Here is an 18,389-nt window from a genome sequence, read left to right as displayed (position 1 = left end):
TAGATCGATTATAAAGAACACTCATCATTATGAAAATAAATATCTATATGAAAATTATCCTCTATGACTCTTCAAATTTACCTTTCCATTCGTTAGTATTAAGATTAGGATCTGTTTTTATTTCATTTATTGATCAGTTATTACAAAATCAAACATTAAAATTAAAGTCATTAAAGCTCTACTTTTTACTCCCTAGGGAGTGCAAATTTTGGTTGTAGACAATAGAATTTTGCAGTAATATATAGAAAGTTACCATATATAACTAATAAAATTACTGTAAATTACAAAGTTTTGTAAAATAAAAAAAATGTTTCCATTGAATTTTGGGTAATTTATTTTGAATTACCAGAAATTACCTGTATTGCTACCATAAATTACAAAAAAATTTTATGAAGTTCCGGGTAATTTATGGTAATTTACCCTATTTATCTGTAAAATTACTGTAAATTGCCGAAACTTTCCATAAATTTCCTCAAATTTATAATCATTTTTAAATTTAATATTGGGTGAATTATTCTAAGTTACCATAATCACCAAAAAAATTCATAAATTTCCTAGACGTTATTAAAAATGGTTAAAATGAAATTTTTGATAATTTATGGTAAGTTACCATATTTACCTGCAAAATTACCATAAATTACCGAAAATTACTAAAAATTTATAGACATTTTTTATTTGAATTTTGTTTAATTTATCCTAAGTTACCATAAATTACATATAAAATTGCTATAAATTACCAAAAATGTACGGAAATTTATTAAAATGTTTGAAATTCAATTTATGATAATTTATGGTAAGTTAACATCTTTAGCTGTAAAATTACCATAAATGACCAAAAATTTCGAGAAATTTATAAAAATATTTCAAATTTAATTTTTGATCATTTATCTCAAGTTACCGTAAATTAAGAAGAATTTTAGAATTTTTTGTAAATATATAAAAACAATTTTACTTGTATTTTTGATCATTTCTAACAAGTTGCCATATTTACCTGTAAAATTAGCATTAATGAGCGAAAGTTTCTTATATACATTTTGAAATTTTATGTTTGTTTTAAATTTCATAAATTTTCGAAAAGTTATTACAAGTAGTAGAAATACAATTTTGGATAATTTATGATAAAGTACCATATTTACCTGTGAAATTGTCATAATTGACCGCAAATTGCCACAAATTTATAGGCATTTTTAAATTGAATATTGGTTCATTTATCTTAATTTATCATAAATTGAATATAATATCACCATAAATTACAAAAAATTCATAAATTTTAGGAAATTTATCAAAATGTTTAAAATTTAATTCTTGATTATTTATGGTAAATTAACATATTCACCTGTAAAATTATGATTAATTATTGAAAATATCTGGTAATTGATGAAAATGTTGCAAATTTAGTTTTTGACCATTTATGGTAAGTTAACATATTTACCCGTGAAATAGCCATAAATTATCAAAAATGTTCATAAATATCCGCAAATTTATAAACATGTTTAGGTTTAATATTAAGTGGCTTACCTTAAGTTACCACAAATCACTAAAAAAATTAATAAATTTCGTAAAAGTTATTAAAAATAGTTAAAATAAAATTTAGGATAATTTATGGTAAGTTACCATATTTACCTGTAAAATTACCATAAAATACCGAAAATTACCGCAAATTTATGGACATTTTTAAATTGAATTTTGTTTAATTAAACTTAAGTTACCATAATTTACTTATGATATTACCACAAGTTGCCAAACAATTTCATAAATTTCCGGAAATTTCTAGAAATATTTAAAATTGAATTTTTGATCATTAATGGTAAGTTATCGTATTTACGTGTGAAATTACCATAAATGAGCGATAATCGCCGCAAACGTATAGACATTTTTAAATTGAATTTTTAATTTCATAAATTTCCGAGAAATTATTCAAAATGGTTAAAAAGGAATTTTGTTTAATTTGTTGTAATTGTAATTGTAATTTCAAGAAATTTCTTAATAGAATTTTGGGTAATTTATTTTAAGTTATCAGAAATTACCTGTATTGTTATCATAAATTACCAAAACTTTTCATAAGTTTTCAGAAATTTATTTCAAAATATTTTAATTGAATTTTGGATAATTTATGGAAAGTCGCCATATTTACCCTAAAATTACCGAAAATGTCGTCAAATTTATATAAATTTGTAAATTGAATTTTGGGTAACTTATCTGTAATTGCCATTAATTACTTGTAATATTACCATAAACTATCCAAAATTGCATAAGTTTTCGGAATTAAAAAAATTTTGGATAATTTATGGAAAGTTATCATATTTGCTTGTGCAATTAGCGAAAATGTCCATAAATTTCCGCAAATATATTGACTTTTTAAATTGAATTATTGGTAATTTATTTTAAATTACTATAAATTACCTGTAATGTAACTATAAGTCACCAAAAAATTTCTGGAAATTTATGAATATCTGTTTAATTGAATGTTGGGTAATGTATGGTAAAGTACCATATTTACTGTAAAATTACCGTAAACACTCGAATATTTAGACATTTTCAAAGTGTTTTAAAAAAAATTTATCTTAAGTTACCAGAAATTACCTTAAATATTACAATACAAATTTCCGGAAATTTATAAATTTACATTTAATTAAATTTTTGGTAATTTATGGAAAGTTACCAAAAATTACCTGTAATATTACCATAAACTACAAAAAATTTCACCAATTTTCTGAAATTCAAACTTTTTTTTCGAATGTTGGATAATTTATGGTAAATTACCATATTTACCTGTGAAATTACAAATAATTACTGAAAATATTTATAAATTTTCGTAAATTTCTAAACTTTTTCAATTTCATCGTCCGTCATTTATTTTAAATTACCTGTCATATTACCATAAACAACCAAAAATTTCCGAAAATTTATAAAAATGTTTCAAATTTAATTTTGGATCATTTATGGTAAGTTACCATATTTACCTGTAAAATCTTTATAAACGATCAATATCTTCCATAGATTTCCGCAAATTTGCAGACATTTTTAAGTTGAATTTTCGATCATTTATATTAAATTAACATAAATTGCCTGTCATATTATCATCAATTAACCAAAAAATTCCGGGAATTTATAAATATTTGTCTAATTGAATTTTGGGTGATTCATAGTAAGTCGCCATATTTACCTGTAAAATACCATAAATTTCCGCAAATACATAGATATTTCTACATGGAGTTTTGAGCATTTTAAGGCAAGTTACCATAAATTACCTTTAAAATTACCGCAAAACATGCTTTCTTTATTGACAATTCCAAATTGATATTTTTATTTGTTATAAAAAATATCATATGCACCAAGGATGAGACAGACTTTTTCTAGATTTTCAGATGATTGACGGTCCTCGCATTTGGATCCGTCAAATAAATAATAATAAGGGGACAGAAAAAATGCAGAAATCCCTACCACGCCTACGCTCGACCCAACTGCCCTCATTTTTATGAAGATTCGAAGTCTCTCCGAAATGAGAAATAGCCGCTCATTTATCAGTAATCTCCTTTGGGCTTTTTTAGCCGACGCCTACCAGGCGCGGTCCATCGCTAAAACTCCGCTAAATTCTTCTGCAAACAAACAAAAAGTACACTGACATCGGTCGACCACGGTAATTAGAAGTGGATCTCGGGAGAGGGTCCACGCGTAATTTGAGCAGGATACTTAATTACACGTAAGTTGGCTCTAGTCAGTTCTTGGCGATTCAGCTCGCTTGCCCTTATTGCCGGCCTTTAATCGCCCAAAGAGATTAGATTAGCACCTTCAATTCCTCGACACCTAACGAACAGCCTCCACTCTCCGCGGGTAATAACAGGTGTACACCTGAAATCGAATCCACTATGGATTTGATACCTAGATATGCAAGTACACGCACCTGATAAGAAATATTGTATTTTATTAAAAATATAACCGGTCAGCGCTGAGAGATCAGTATTTTCATGGTTCGATAATTCTAAGTCTGCTCTGAAGGAAAGAGATATGTTTTCTTATTTGTCTTACAATTTGTCAGTTATACGAAATCGGCAGTGTGATGAAAAATGTTGCGATTTTTCTAAAATAAATTGAATTGGGGAATGCCAAATAACAATTAACCAATTGACAATTAATACCAATTACAACAGTCAAGGGAATTTCTAAACCAAACTTGAAGGAACTAACTAAGAAAAAAGTTGGAAAGGTTCTGAGTTAGCAATGGGATTATTGAATCATTTTTAGCAGAATAGTTGAGGAATAAGTGAAAAAACGTGGTAAGTCCACTTCAATTAATTTTTTAACATTTAATATTTCAGTCAGGCAGACGAATGATACCAATTTACAATTCCTTGTTTCCCGACGAAATAAAGAGGCAATTTTGTACATGATTACTATATTTTTTATTAAAAAAATAACATTTCAATGTTTTGAATAAACTATATATTAGAAAAGAAATATTGAAAAATATTTATTCATGTTAAACAGTGGTTAGATGTTTGAAAAATTTGATTTATTTACCTAATTAATCCTCAGGCTGAAATTGAAATTTCCTTTAAAATTAATTTGATTTCATGAATAGACTTGATAATCGAAATAATGATATTCTAACCATACAGAAAAATAATTAATTAACGTACATTTTAATTTAAAGATGTTTAAATTGCAGTTTTGAAGTATTAAATAATTAAAAATTAGAAGCGTTTGAAATCGAAGATTTTCGATTTAAAAAGAATTGTATTTGATAAGCTATGAATATAAATTAATGATTTTCAAAACTAAATTGTACTTTCAAATTTTGAAAGTAAATAATAATGGATTTTACAAGACGATTTGAAATCAGTACACAATTTTAGATTTGCAGATTTTAGCGTTACAAATTAAACGGTTTCTATTAGAAGCAAATGTAAATTCCATATTAAAACTTTGTAAACTATTTTGAATTTTGAAGTAACTTCAAAATAATGTACTCATAATTAAAGGCTCATAATTAAATTTCAGTCTAAAATATCCCATTTTGAAACCATTACATTTTTAATATTTTAATTAAGAAAAAGAACAATCACATAATTTTTAGAAATATCTGAATGTTCATTTAAAATTAGTCATTATAAATTAAATATTCAAAACTAAGAAAAGAAAGTGAAATTTGAACGTCACAGTTGCAATTGTTATATTTAGAAGAAATTAATTAGTAAGTCAAATTTTTCAATTTGTATGTATAAATAACAATTGATCATATAATATTTTAGAAATAATTCGAGTAAGTTAAAAAGGTATTGAGAAATTTCTAAAAAGTTCAAAATTAATTAAAAATTTGAAATTATTTCAAATAATTTAAACAAAATGTCTACGTGTACAGGCAGAATCCGGCTATTGGTACCAATATTTCGTTGCAAATAGCCCACGCCCTAATTTAATAGAAAATATAGATTTTGGGAGATTTCGAAAAAAAATCAGAAGCTTTTTAAGAATTTTAAAAGGCTTCAGAAGAATAAAAAATAATCCTAGGAACATTCAAAAAGTTTTTTGATGTTGAAAAATTAATTTTAAGAGAATGTGTAAAAAAATTTAGAAAAATTTTCAAAATTAACAGGAATGAGTGGTGGAAATTTTTAAGGAAATTTTTATAATTTTGGCAGGTTTATGAAAAAAATGTTTAAGAAAAGTTTTAGAAAAAATTCGAATCATTTAAAAAGATGTTTAGAAGTTCTAAATTTTTTTTTTTAATTTGAAAAAATGTAGCGCAACATGTAAATATTGCAAGATTTTGAAATAAAATGTTGAATATTTTAACGATCAGTTTATTAAAAAAGTGTAATCGTTCAATCTTTAATGGTTGTAGCTCCAAATTACTTAAAATGATATAATTTAAGACATTTGTCATTCATTGATTAGTTTTTCAATTTAGACCATTGAAAATTGTAACGTTTTGTTTGTAATATTTCTGAAACTGAATCTGAATTTTTAAACTCTACGCAATTTATAAAAGTAAATAAATCCTTATTTGGGAGTTTAACCACATTGAATTTAAAGTGGTTCAGTTGAAAAGTGTTAGTAACTTACATTTTACACGTGTAAATTATTGAGCAATTAAATGAAAATTTTTGTAAATAAACAATTTTTTACTTAAATTATAAAGTTCAAGAGTTCCACTTTCAGTGCTTCAATTTGCAGCTTCATTTTTATTACTTTAAATGGAGACATTTTTAGCTTCAGAGTTCGATTTTTTAAATTTCATTGACGTTTAAAAATATTTACGTAAGTTTGTTTGAAAAAAATTTGGTTTCCCTAGATATGAATTACATGAAAGCAAAATTTATAACGCTCAAGAAAAATAAATAATTGGTCAGGCACAAGTCAGATAAGATAGGGATTTTCCAAATTTCGAATTTATAACATGAAATAATTAGGCTGCTTCTTTCCTGGAAATGGGATGGATGATGGCACTTCAAGGTGTATAATTAGAATGCTTTATAGCTGAAAATGGAATTTTTGAAAAACTTCTAAGGCAATAATTCAGCTGATTTTGAGCAGGAAATGGGATTGGCGTAGTACTCTCAGGGAAATAAGTAGGCTGTTTTTGATCTGGAAATGGGATGGGTAAAGCACTTCAGTATTAATACTTAAGATCTTTTGAGCTGGAAATGAGTTGGGTTAGGGGAATATTCGGGATGCTTCTGAACTGAAAATAGTTATACAGTTTCTGAACTAAAAATTGAATTGCTATAGTACTTCTGGGGGAATAGTTAGGCTGATTCTTATCTGGAAATTGGATTGTTATAGCACTTATAGGGAAATAATTAGGCTGCTTCAGAGCTGGAAAAGGGATGCGTAAATTACTTCAAGGTTAATCATTGGGATGCTTCTGAGCTGAAAATGGGACTTTTGTAAAACTTCTAGGAAAATAATTCGGCTGCTTGTGAGCTGGAAATGGGACTGGTGTAGCACTGCTAGAAAAATAATAAGGCCTTATTTTTAGCTGAAAATGGGATGGGTAAAGCATCTCAAGGTTAATACTTGGGATGCTTTTGATCTTAAAATGGGTTGGGTAAAGCAGTTTTAGGGAAATATTCATGATGCTTTTAAGCTGAAAATAGTTATACTGGTTCTGAATTAAAAATGGAAGTGGGAAAGTACTTCTAAGGGAATAGTTGGGCTCATTCTTAGCTGGAACTGAGATTTGTTTAACATTTCAAATGGAGTATTTAAACTAGTTCTGGGCAGGCGTTTAGTATAGCAGTTCTAGGGAAATAGTTGTGCTGCTTTTGAGCTGAGCATGGGTTGGGTAAGTTCTTTGATAAAAATATTCGGGATGCGTCTTAGCTAAAAAAAAGTAATACTGCTTCTGAACTAAAAATTGAATTGGTGTAGTTGTTCTAGGACCTAGGGGAGTACTTGAATTGATTTTTAGCTGGAAATGGAATTGGTTTACCAGTTCGAGTAGAATATTGAAATTATTTGCGGGATGCAATTAGTAGATTACTTTCAGGGTAATAGTTAGGCTGTAACTGCACTGAAAGTAGGATTGGTGTAGCACTTCTAGAAAAATAATTAGGCTGCTTTTGAGCTGGAAAAGGGATAGGTACTTCATTGCACACTTCAAGGTGAATACTTGCGATTCTTTTAAGCTGCAAATAGGATTTATTCACCAGTTCTAAGAGGATTTTTGGACAGCTTCTAGAATTGGAAATGGTGAAGTACTTCTAACCAAATAATTGGGATGCTTCCGAGCTGCAAATAGAATTGGTGGAAAACTTCTAGGCCTCTAGGAGAATAGTTAGGCTACTCCTGATAGCGAAATTGTAATGAACTTCGAAATAATAGGTTTAAAACGTTTTTTACATTATCTTTTCAAAAACATTTACAAAAAAATTCTCCTTTTAGATGCACGTTCCCCAAAATCATAAAGCATCACTTCTTCTTTTGAAAGCACCGTAAACTAAAACAATGAATAAAATATTGAATGAAGTCTGAAGCAGCTGTCGAATGTGACATATGCACTTTGTTTCTTTTTCTATCTGTATAACTACTCCGAAGTTTGCACATAGAGACTAAAGCTCGGATACGAGAGTACATAAAAGATAGATGGATTTGTCGTGGCATCGACCTTAGTAAGATCGAGTACTCGTATATGTATTTGCGCCTAGAGCTCACTACTATTCCAGTCTCGCCGTGCGCACGACAGGTGTAGCGTGGGAGAACGAGGGTGAGAAAGACAGGTAGGAACAGAGATGGATAGAGCGAGAGGAGGAAAGAGAGATTGGGAGAGGGAGACTGAGATAGAGAGCGAAAAGACTAAAAAGAGAGGGTCCGAAGAGAACGAGAAGGCGGTCTTCGGTTATCATTGGCCGCCCATCGCCCCCTCCCCCCTCCCCTCCCACCACCCCCATTCTTACCCTCGGTGTTGGCGGAATACTATCCAACCCCACCATACCTTTCGTGTGGTCACCTTCGCTTACTATACTCTCTAGTGACAGTGAAATGAAAGCCAGTGATTGCACGTACAGTGCAGCGAAACGTATTAATATAGACTCTGTAAAACTTTCGCAAAAGTTGAGAAATAATTTTGTGAAAAGGATTGGAGAGGATAGGAAATTATTGAGAAGAGAAATGGAAAAGAGTATTAATCCGGATAGGAAAGGATCGAACTTTTCGAAGGTGGAATAGGATGAAGTAATATAGAAGGATAGAAAAGGATTGATTTTTTGAAAGATAGACCTGAATGGGAATGTTATAAAAAAGGAGTATAAGATAGAAGAGAAGACAAAATCATAAGATCAAATAGGATTCAATAGGATAGAATGACAGTTGGGGATCTTAGTTTTTCGACTTGAAGAATTTATTGTTTCTCTGGATGAAATAAATTTACTGCAGTTGAAATTTGTCTCAATTATTACTCATTAGAAAACAATTTGCAGAAACATCACGATTATAAGTTTCTTTAGTTAGAACTTTCTTCTGAAGCCAGACACTTTCGCCTGATGAGAATTGAGAAAATCATGATTTATAAGGCAAGGAGAATTGCCAACTTTAAATGAGGAACGCCTTAAATCACTTTTCTCACTTGTGCTTTATTTTATTAACATTGGTAGTGTCCATTGAACGTTTATAACTACATGTGCATATTTTATATAAGTGAAACTATTTTATTATATATATCGGAAACAGAAAATAATCGTAAATTTTTTTATTTTTGAATTATATCATAACATTTGTTTCTTATGATCGAATCCATTTCAAAACAGACAGATCGACTTCAAGTAGCAGAATCTCTAAGCGATGAAATTTTTTGTTTTTGAGAGGAAATTAATTGACGCGTATTTTTCTTATTAAAAAAAAAATCACAAATTTACGACTATAATAAGAAATAAATATATATAAAGACACAGATTTTATCTTTCAAATTCTATAGTTTTTTATATATTCAAGCAAATATTTTACACTTTGTTAAAGCTTTGATCCCATTTCAAATATTCAGAAATATATTCCTATTTTTATTTGAATTCTTGAACAAGGATTTTTTTCTGTTATAATAATGTGATGCTACCTCCAAAACTTGTGTACGAAAAAAATTGTGTCCAATTAAAATTGTGATTTTTAACGAAAACAATATTTTTTATAAGAACTGACAAAGCCAATTTTTGTTAATGCACTTCTACATTAATGCAGTTTTTAAAAAAATTCCAACTTGAAATAACTTTCATAAACTTTTATTTAATATCTCGAAATTTTCATTGTTAAATTATTTAACATTCATGGAGTAAATAAACTTCCTGAGTTGGAATTCGAGCCCACGAGACCATAGAAACACAATATTTGTATACGTTACCAAAGCATCAAAATAGATAAAATAAATCAATTCTAAGCGTCTAAATTTCAAAACTTCATGTTAAAGGTTTTTGAAAAGATTATATATGTCTCCTGTATTTTTGAATCTTACAGCTGATACATTATTTTACGATTAACTTTGAAAAAAACTTACCGAGAAAACAGAGTAGCTCAACTGGTAAAAAATTAAAAATATATTTCTATAATAAAGTCGACTGTTTCACGCACTGATACTCATGGGTTCGAATCTGTATATAAAAAATTCATTTCTTAAGATTTTTTTATCCGTTAATTGCAATATAATAAACTGTATACGACATTTCGTTGGTAAACGGGATATTAGCAGCAAAATATTGTTTTTTTTTTTCAACTGTTCTCAAAGTTTATTGCCTTTAGCAGTGAAAAAATTGTAACCAGCTCCGCTGGGATTCGTCCCCAGGTATATACTCTACAGATTACCGTTCTAGTCCACTAAGGCACTAAACTACGGAGCAGAGCGAGATTCATAATTTGTTTTTAAAGTTTAATAGAGAGAGGGGGGGGGGGCAAATCTAATTTTTACTTAAAATATTTTTAAGTTTGCGAATGGCTAAAATAAATTTTTAAAAAATGTATTTGAATATAATTTTATTCCTAATTTAATTTGCTAATTAAATTTAATTATATTAAAATATAATTTTTTTTTTAAATAGTTGTTTATCAGCGAAATATAGAGTTAAAATATTTCATAATGATTTCTATTTTGTCAAAAAGGATTGCAGATATAATTCACAGATTGAACGAATATTTCAATGATTTCCCAAAGATTTTAAATATTTATTTTTAAAGATTTCGAATAGATGTAAAAGATTTGACAATCATTCAATGATTTTCCAAAGATTTTACAAACATTTTAATAATCTCACAAGTATCATCAAATATTGGAAAACTATTTTTAATATTTCGCAAAGATTTTCAAAGATTTCACAAAGAGTTGTATGATTTCTCAAAAATGTCAAATATCTCGCATAGATTTCAAAGAGAATTCAAAGATTGTACAAAGATTTCAATGATTTCCCAAGGATTTCACAAATATTTCAAAGATTTCGGATATAATTAAAAGATTTTATAATAATACCAATAATTTCCCGAAGATTTAGCAAATTTTTTAATAATTTCACAAATATTACCAAATTTTTCAAAGATATCGCAAAATGTTTGAAATATTTGAATAATTTGCCAAAGATTTTAAAGATTTTAAATAATTCGGAAAGATTTCAGATACCCGTGTAGAAATTCAAATAAGGAACTAGTCTGATTCCCGACCATTCGACCCCACTCAAAGTCGGGGGCTAGTCGGGTCATCTGACTAGCCCCCGACCAGTAGCGTCACGGTAGATTAGTCGGGAGCTAGTCAGGTGCCCCGACTTAACTTAGTCGGGACATGATCGGGTACTAGTAGGGGTCATATGATAATACATCCGAGTGGAATATTAACCAAACTCCCCAAGATTTGTGGAACATTCCCTAAAAGTTTGTCAAAATACTTATCATTTACGGAAATCTCCATAAACTTTTTTGAAATATTATAAGTGCTCAAATTTACCCAAGATTTAATAGGGAACATATCCTACGCTTGAAAATGCATAAATTTATGTAACTAAAATTCCCCAAAATTTTGTGAAATATTAAAAAAAAAAAAAACTTCAGCTGGAACGCATCAATGGAAGAGCTTCGCTCTGAAGGAACCGCCATGTTGGCCACAGTAGTCTCTGCTGCAGGTCACAATTTTCTAAAAAATACTACAAAAAAATAAGATTATGTCTTTTTGAAAATTTTGATCTTTGTTTTTATAAAAAGTTGATTTTCGTACAAAATTATTAACTTAATAATTATTTATTAAGTATATTTGAGATGAATTTAACATTAATAAATCTTTTCTCCAAAAAACGGTGTAACATTAATGTTAAATATATTCTTAGTGTTTTAGAATAAAAAAAATCATTAGTGAACAAAAAGGCCCGACTAGCCTTGACCAACCACCGACCAGGCCCCGACTGAAATTTTGACAACAAAAAGCCCAACTAGTCCCCGATTAGTCCCCGACTGGGTACTTTGTCCAAATTAATAACCCGACTAGCCCCGTATTAGCTCCCGACTTGTAATAGGGCCAAATGGAGTTATTTCCACACGGGTAGGTTAAAAAGATTATAATGATTCCCAAAAATTTCAAATATTTCACAAAGATTTCAAATACTTCGCAAAGACTGCAAATCGATTACAAATATTGCACAAAGATTTTCAAGGATTTCACGAAGATTTCACAAATAATTTACAAGGATTTCAATTTTTTCCCAAAGATTAAAATTTGTTTAATTATTTCGCAAGAATTTCAGATAGACTTTAAAGATTGCACAATGCTTTCACAAAGATTTCAATGATTTCTCAATGATTTTAAAGATTTCGCAAAGATTTCAGATAGACTTCGAAAATTATTCTTTGAAACAAAATATTCTGCACAAAAATACAAAATAGGGGAAAAAGTGAGAAGGCGACCAACTAAATCCCCTTCCTTTTCTTTTTTCATTTCGTTCGTCTTTTATTTATATTACTATCAAATCACAATAAAGGAACATTTATAAATATTATTCACAACGATGCTCTCTCTTTGATACCTAAGAATGAAGACATGAAGGAGGATTGTTAGTTAATTAATTATTTAATTTTTTAAAGAAGGATTTTTTTAAAAATTAAAATAGGAGGATTTTATAGTGATTGTCTATATATGATCGTTGGATTCTTGGCTTTATTTTCAGGAATTCTATACATAATGTTCCTTGAAAATAGAAAAAAGAGGAAACCTTTTAAATTTATCATTAGTTTGTAACGTTACTTTCTCTGATTTTAATGATTTCTCTAATATTTTAAAGATTTCACAAAGATTGTAAATATTTTATAAAGATTTCAGGTGGACATCGAAAATCGCACAAACATTTAAATGATTTTCCAAAGATTGCACAAATATTTTAAAGATTTCACGAAGATTTCAGATAGACATCAAAGTTTGTACAAAGATTTCAATGATTTCCCAAAGATTCCACAAATATGTTCGAAAATTTCGGATAGATTTAAAAAATTTTACGAAGATTTAGCAAAGATTTCAGATAAAGTACAAAGATTGCACAAAGATTTTGAATAGATTAAAAAAATTTCGCAATGACATTAATCATTTCCCAAAGCTCTCACAAAGATATTAATAATTTCACAAATATTGCCGAATAAAAAAAATATTTGAAAGATTTCACAAAGTTTTGACAAAGATTTCAATGTTTTCTCAAATATTTTAAATATTTCGCAAAAAATTTCAAAGATTTCAAAGATTTTATAAAGATTTCACAAAGATTTCAGATAGATTACAAAGTTTGCACAAAGATTTGAAGATTTTTGGATAGATTTATAAGAATTCACAAAGTTTTCAATGATATTCGAAATATTTTAATAATTTCATAAATATTACCAAATATTTCAAATATTACACAAAGTTTTGAAAACAATTTTAATGATTTCCCAAAGATTTCAAGTATTTCGCAAAAATGTTTAAATATTTCACAAAGATTATATGAAGTTTTCACAAACATTTAAATGATTTTCCAAAGATTTCAAAGATTTGATGTAGATTTCAAACATTTCGCCAATATTTTAATAATTTCCCAAGCCTTTGAAATGTTTTACAAAGATTGCAGATATACTTCAAAAATTGCACAAAGATTTCATTAATTTCGGATAGATCTAAACAGAGTTCACAAAGACTTCAATAATTGAGCAAAGATTTAAATAATTTCCCAAATATTAAAAAAAATCATAAGGATTTCGTATATATTTTTAATATTTTAAAAAGATTTATATCATTTCACAACGATTTTAGATAGATTTCAAATATTGAACAAAGATTCCAATGATTTCCCAACAATTTCGGATAGATGTAAAAGATTTCTCAATGGCCTCAATGATTTCCCAAGGATCCCACAAAGATTTGAATAATTTCCCAATTATTTTACAAAGATTTCATAGAGATTTCAGAGATTGAACAAATATTTCAATGATTTCCCGAAGATTTCGATTTATCATCCTTAAAATGACGTTTATGGATAGGTAGTTGAATCGATTATTATGGTTATAGGATAAAAGATGTAAACGAAACGAGAATTTCTATTTTGGAAAAATTCAAACGATCCAAAAAATTTAATATTCTATTTCATAAGTGAGCAAGTAAGTACTATTTTCCTCTCTGGTTGATTTCTAGGGGTGCGGGCATTGCCCCCATTCCCCCAGGGTTGCACTGCCTCTAATTCAATGTAAACTGAAATAAAATCTAATAACATGAATCATTCTAACTTCCTGGTGTACTTTTGCATATGTCCAACAAGAATAAAGAAATCTCGAGTCTAAGGACTTTTCCTCTTATGCTTTCGCTTTCATTAACTTTACGGCATTTTTCTCCGGTCACTTGGTTCGCCATTATTTTGCCCAGCAATAAATGCCATTATAGGTATGAGGGTATACTGTCATTACCAATACTTATCATGCAGTAAAGTATAGGTGAGTTGACAGCGGTGAGCCGCTTTCAGCAAATTTCATAGACACATAACGCAATAATTTTTGCCATATATGATCCCAGGGTCCGTATAGTCATATATAGTCGTATAGGCTACTCGCATACATAAAGGAACAAGAAGCGAAACTCGAGGCTGCCAATGGGCTACCACCAAAGAAAGAATAGATTTTTGTTCCTATAACAACGGCCACTCGTAATGGCAGGTTCATAAAGTCACAAAACGCCTGAAGGCAAAACTTCGTCCAGCGTCCAGCGCCTCCAGTCGAGTCGCTTGGACTCTTGGAGAACGTGTCGGTTGCCTGAAAATTAGGAGCGGGCCCTGTAATGACGGTCATGGGCGTGTCGAAACTATAAAGAATAGGCAGCTATAAAAGTACATTTTGTGGCACTGTGATCATGTGTGAGTTCACGCGTGCCTAAGCATTCTCATAGAAATTGCCTATCTAACACACCTACCTATTGACTATAATGTCCAAAAGCACCTGGCTTCTGTCTAGACCCGAAAAACTGTGACCCACCTCGATCACTGCCTGCCTATCGATTTCAGCCACGCTCGACTCAAACACATTCTCGACCTGATGTGAGTCATTCTAGGCCAGTGGTTAAAAAAAATTGCTGATGCCACTAATAAAGACTAAATGCCACGAAAAGAGGTCCAAACGCTACAGAAAATAGAAATAGGGGAGAATTATTCATAAGCAGTTGTGCCAACTAGAGAATTATTTTACTTGAAAATAGAATCATTGAAGTTTTCACATTAGTGGCAAATCATCTAAAATTGGACAACCACCATAAAATTCTCCTATTGTAATTTAAAAAAAAAGAGCCTTCTTTGGAAAAAAATGATGTACAAAAAAAAAGGAAAGAAATTGAGAAGGCAACCCAACCAAATCCCCTTCATTCTTTTTTTTTTACATTTCGTTCGTCTTTTATTTTTATTGCTATCAAATCACAACAAAATAACATCCATAAATAATATTGACAATAATGCTCTCTCTTTGATAACTGAGAATCAAGACATAAAGGAGGATTGTTAGCATTTTTAGCATTTTTAGCATTGTTAAATAGGAGCATTTTATAGTGATTGTCTAAATATGATCGATGGATTCTTAATTTCATTTTCAGGAATTCTATACATAATGTTTCACAAAGATAGAAAAAGGAAGAACTCTTTTAAATTTATCATCAGTTTGTAACTTTACTTCCACTGCCCCCTCTCCCACAGTAGGAAAAAATTACTTTTTTGGTTTAAAATAACGTACAGTCCACAAATAATGACCGATTTGGTCAAAAAGATTTGAAAAAATTAGGCTTTCGATTTTTTTATAAATAAGCAAATATGAAGACAAAAATGGCAATTTTTTATATTTCGCGTTCCCGGTGTTCGTCAATAACATGAAAATTGTTGAACTTGTTTAAGTTTCATAAAATAACAATAGTTAAAGATATTGAAATATTAGATAATAAACTAACCATTTTTTTATAAACATATTATGTGTTGCAAGAATTTTTTTCACGTTTTTCTATAACTTTTCGATTTTTAAAGTTATATTGTAAGAAATTTGGATAAAAAACAATATAATGATGAAGAAATTTCTGAGATCATTATGGTTAATATGATATACAAATTCAATAAATAATGCATTAATCAGCCATTGTTTGACAGAAAAATATGTTTTTTTTTCGATGTAATTTTTTTAAAATGAGAAACTTTATAATAATTTTAGAAAAATTCATGCTTTTTTATTGAAAGTTTTTTGTTTCAATCCCAACCCTTTCAGTTTAAGTTTCTCATTACTTATATTCTTTCAATAAGGCTACAGCTTCAGGATAATGAATTTGTTTCTTAATTTTTTTAAAAATAAAGTTCATCAACTAATTATGAATTTTTCTAAAACTATCATAAACTTGTTTAAAAGTAATAAAATCGATCAATAAATTATAAGTTTTTTCTGAAATTATCATGAAGTTCCTAATATAAAAAATGTCATCGAAAAAAACGAATTATTCTTTCGAAAAATGCCTTATCTATGCATTTGTTTATTACATTTTTTCTTGAATCATGAAATTTATGAACTAGTTATTAATGTTGCTGAAATTGTCATTAGGTTCGCTAGCTTAAAGGACTGGCATTAAAAAAAACGTACTTTTTCGCCGACAAAGGCCCGAATAATGCATTTGTTTATTAGATTTGTATACAAAAATCATAAGATTAGTCAAAAAATTATGAACTTTTCTAAAATTAGCATAAAGTTCATGATGAAAAAAATGGCATAGAATTATATTTATCGAATTTTTTTGTTTATTATGTAATACTGGAATATCTTTAACTAATATTACTCTGTGAATGTCACCCGAAAACTCTCTTAGAAATTTTATAAGAAATTAAAAAAAAATTGTTCAATTTTTGTTGTTAGAAATGACATATTTTTATAAAAATTGAACTTTTTGTAAAAAATTAGTATTTTTTTTGTTTTGTTAAAAGATCATATTTTTGGATTTAAAATTCAACCGTTTTGTAGATAAATCGTTCTTTTGACTTGAAAATTCAAAAATTTTGTTTAAAATTAATGTATTTTGTTGAAAATTCTTGTTTTTGGTTGAAAATGTAACAAATTGGTTAAAAATCATCTTTTCTAGTTCACAATTCAAATACTTGCATGCAAGTTTAACTATTCTGCTAAAAATTCATATTTTTGTAAGATTCACCTCTTTGACTTAAAATTGAACTCTTTGTTAAAAGTTTGTTTTTTTATGGATAAAAATAATTTTTTTATCTAAAAATTGCACTATTTTATTTTTAATTATAAATTTGTCCTTAATAAGTTGGAAATGTAGTATTATATAGCCTACCGTAAATTTGAAGCCTGGATTGTATTTGTATTTCGGGGTAAGTAAAATTCTTGTTTTTCTCTTTTGTCCAAAATATTGAAAAAAATTGGCAGGTTTGTTAAATTAAAATTGGCTAAAGACTTCTTTTGTCCTTAAAATTTCAAAGTATTCGTAAAAAGTGTAAAAATATCGCTATGTTCATTGAAAAAAATACGTCTCCTTTTCCCCTACTTGTCCCTTCTCCGCTTACCCGTCCTCACTTCTGCTAGTTTTCTAAGTCATCCTCTTTCCCTACTCCCCTAACCTCCCCGCCCTACTTGTCATACTCTCCCCCACATCACTTTCGCTTCTTTCCTTTACTTTTCCTTCCGAGGAAAAATACAACGGACGGATGCTCTGAGAAATTGAAAGAGACCAAATAAAGGAAGAAAGAAGTAATGAGGTGAGGGTTAATAGAGAAAGTACATTAAGTGGTGAAGGGGAAGTAGGTGAAATAAGGGGGCACGAGGGGAGGAAAAAATGTGAAGTAGGGGAAATGAGAGAATAGTAAGTATGGGGAATGGAGGTAAGGCAAGTAGGAAAAATGAGGTGTGAAGAAGTATAAGAAGTGAACGAAAATGAGAGGAGGGGAAGTAGTAAAAATTTTGAGAGTGAAGGGAACTGAGGGTATGGGTGATAGTGGGGAATAACGGGGTGGGAATTATAGGAACTAAGAGAAAATAAGTTGCGGAGGAGATAGCGAATCGAGCGCAAAAGAGGAGAGGAGAATTAGAAAAAGGGTGGGAAGTGATGGAAAAAAGACGCGGAGGAGTAGGAAATCGAGAGCAAATGAGAAGAAGGTATTTAGAAGAAATGATTGGAAGTGGGGCAGGAAACTGAGGGGTAATAGGGAAGGTTTGGCAGGGAAGAACGTAAGTAAGGGAACGTGAGATTATAGGGTTAGTGAAGGAGCGTTAGGGAAAGTTAAGGAGAGAAAAGTAGGGGAAGGTGAAAGTAAGGCTGGGGGTAGAAGGTAAGGGAAATGGGAAGAAGTTCATTTAGGTTTGAGACAAAAAAAATTGATGCGTAGAGGTGAAGATTGCACTATTTAATTTAGTTAGGCAATTACAGCTGTTAGGCGGGCAATTAGGAA

Source organism: Belonocnema kinseyi, chromosome 8, assembly GCF_010883055.1.
Source record: "Belonocnema kinseyi isolate 2016_QV_RU_SX_M_011 chromosome 8, B_treatae_v1, whole genome shotgun sequence".
In the NCBI taxonomy this organism is placed as follows: domain Eukaryota; kingdom Metazoa; phylum Arthropoda; class Insecta; order Hymenoptera; family Cynipidae; genus Belonocnema; species Belonocnema kinseyi.
Note: the sequence above shows the minus strand (reverse complement) of the source record.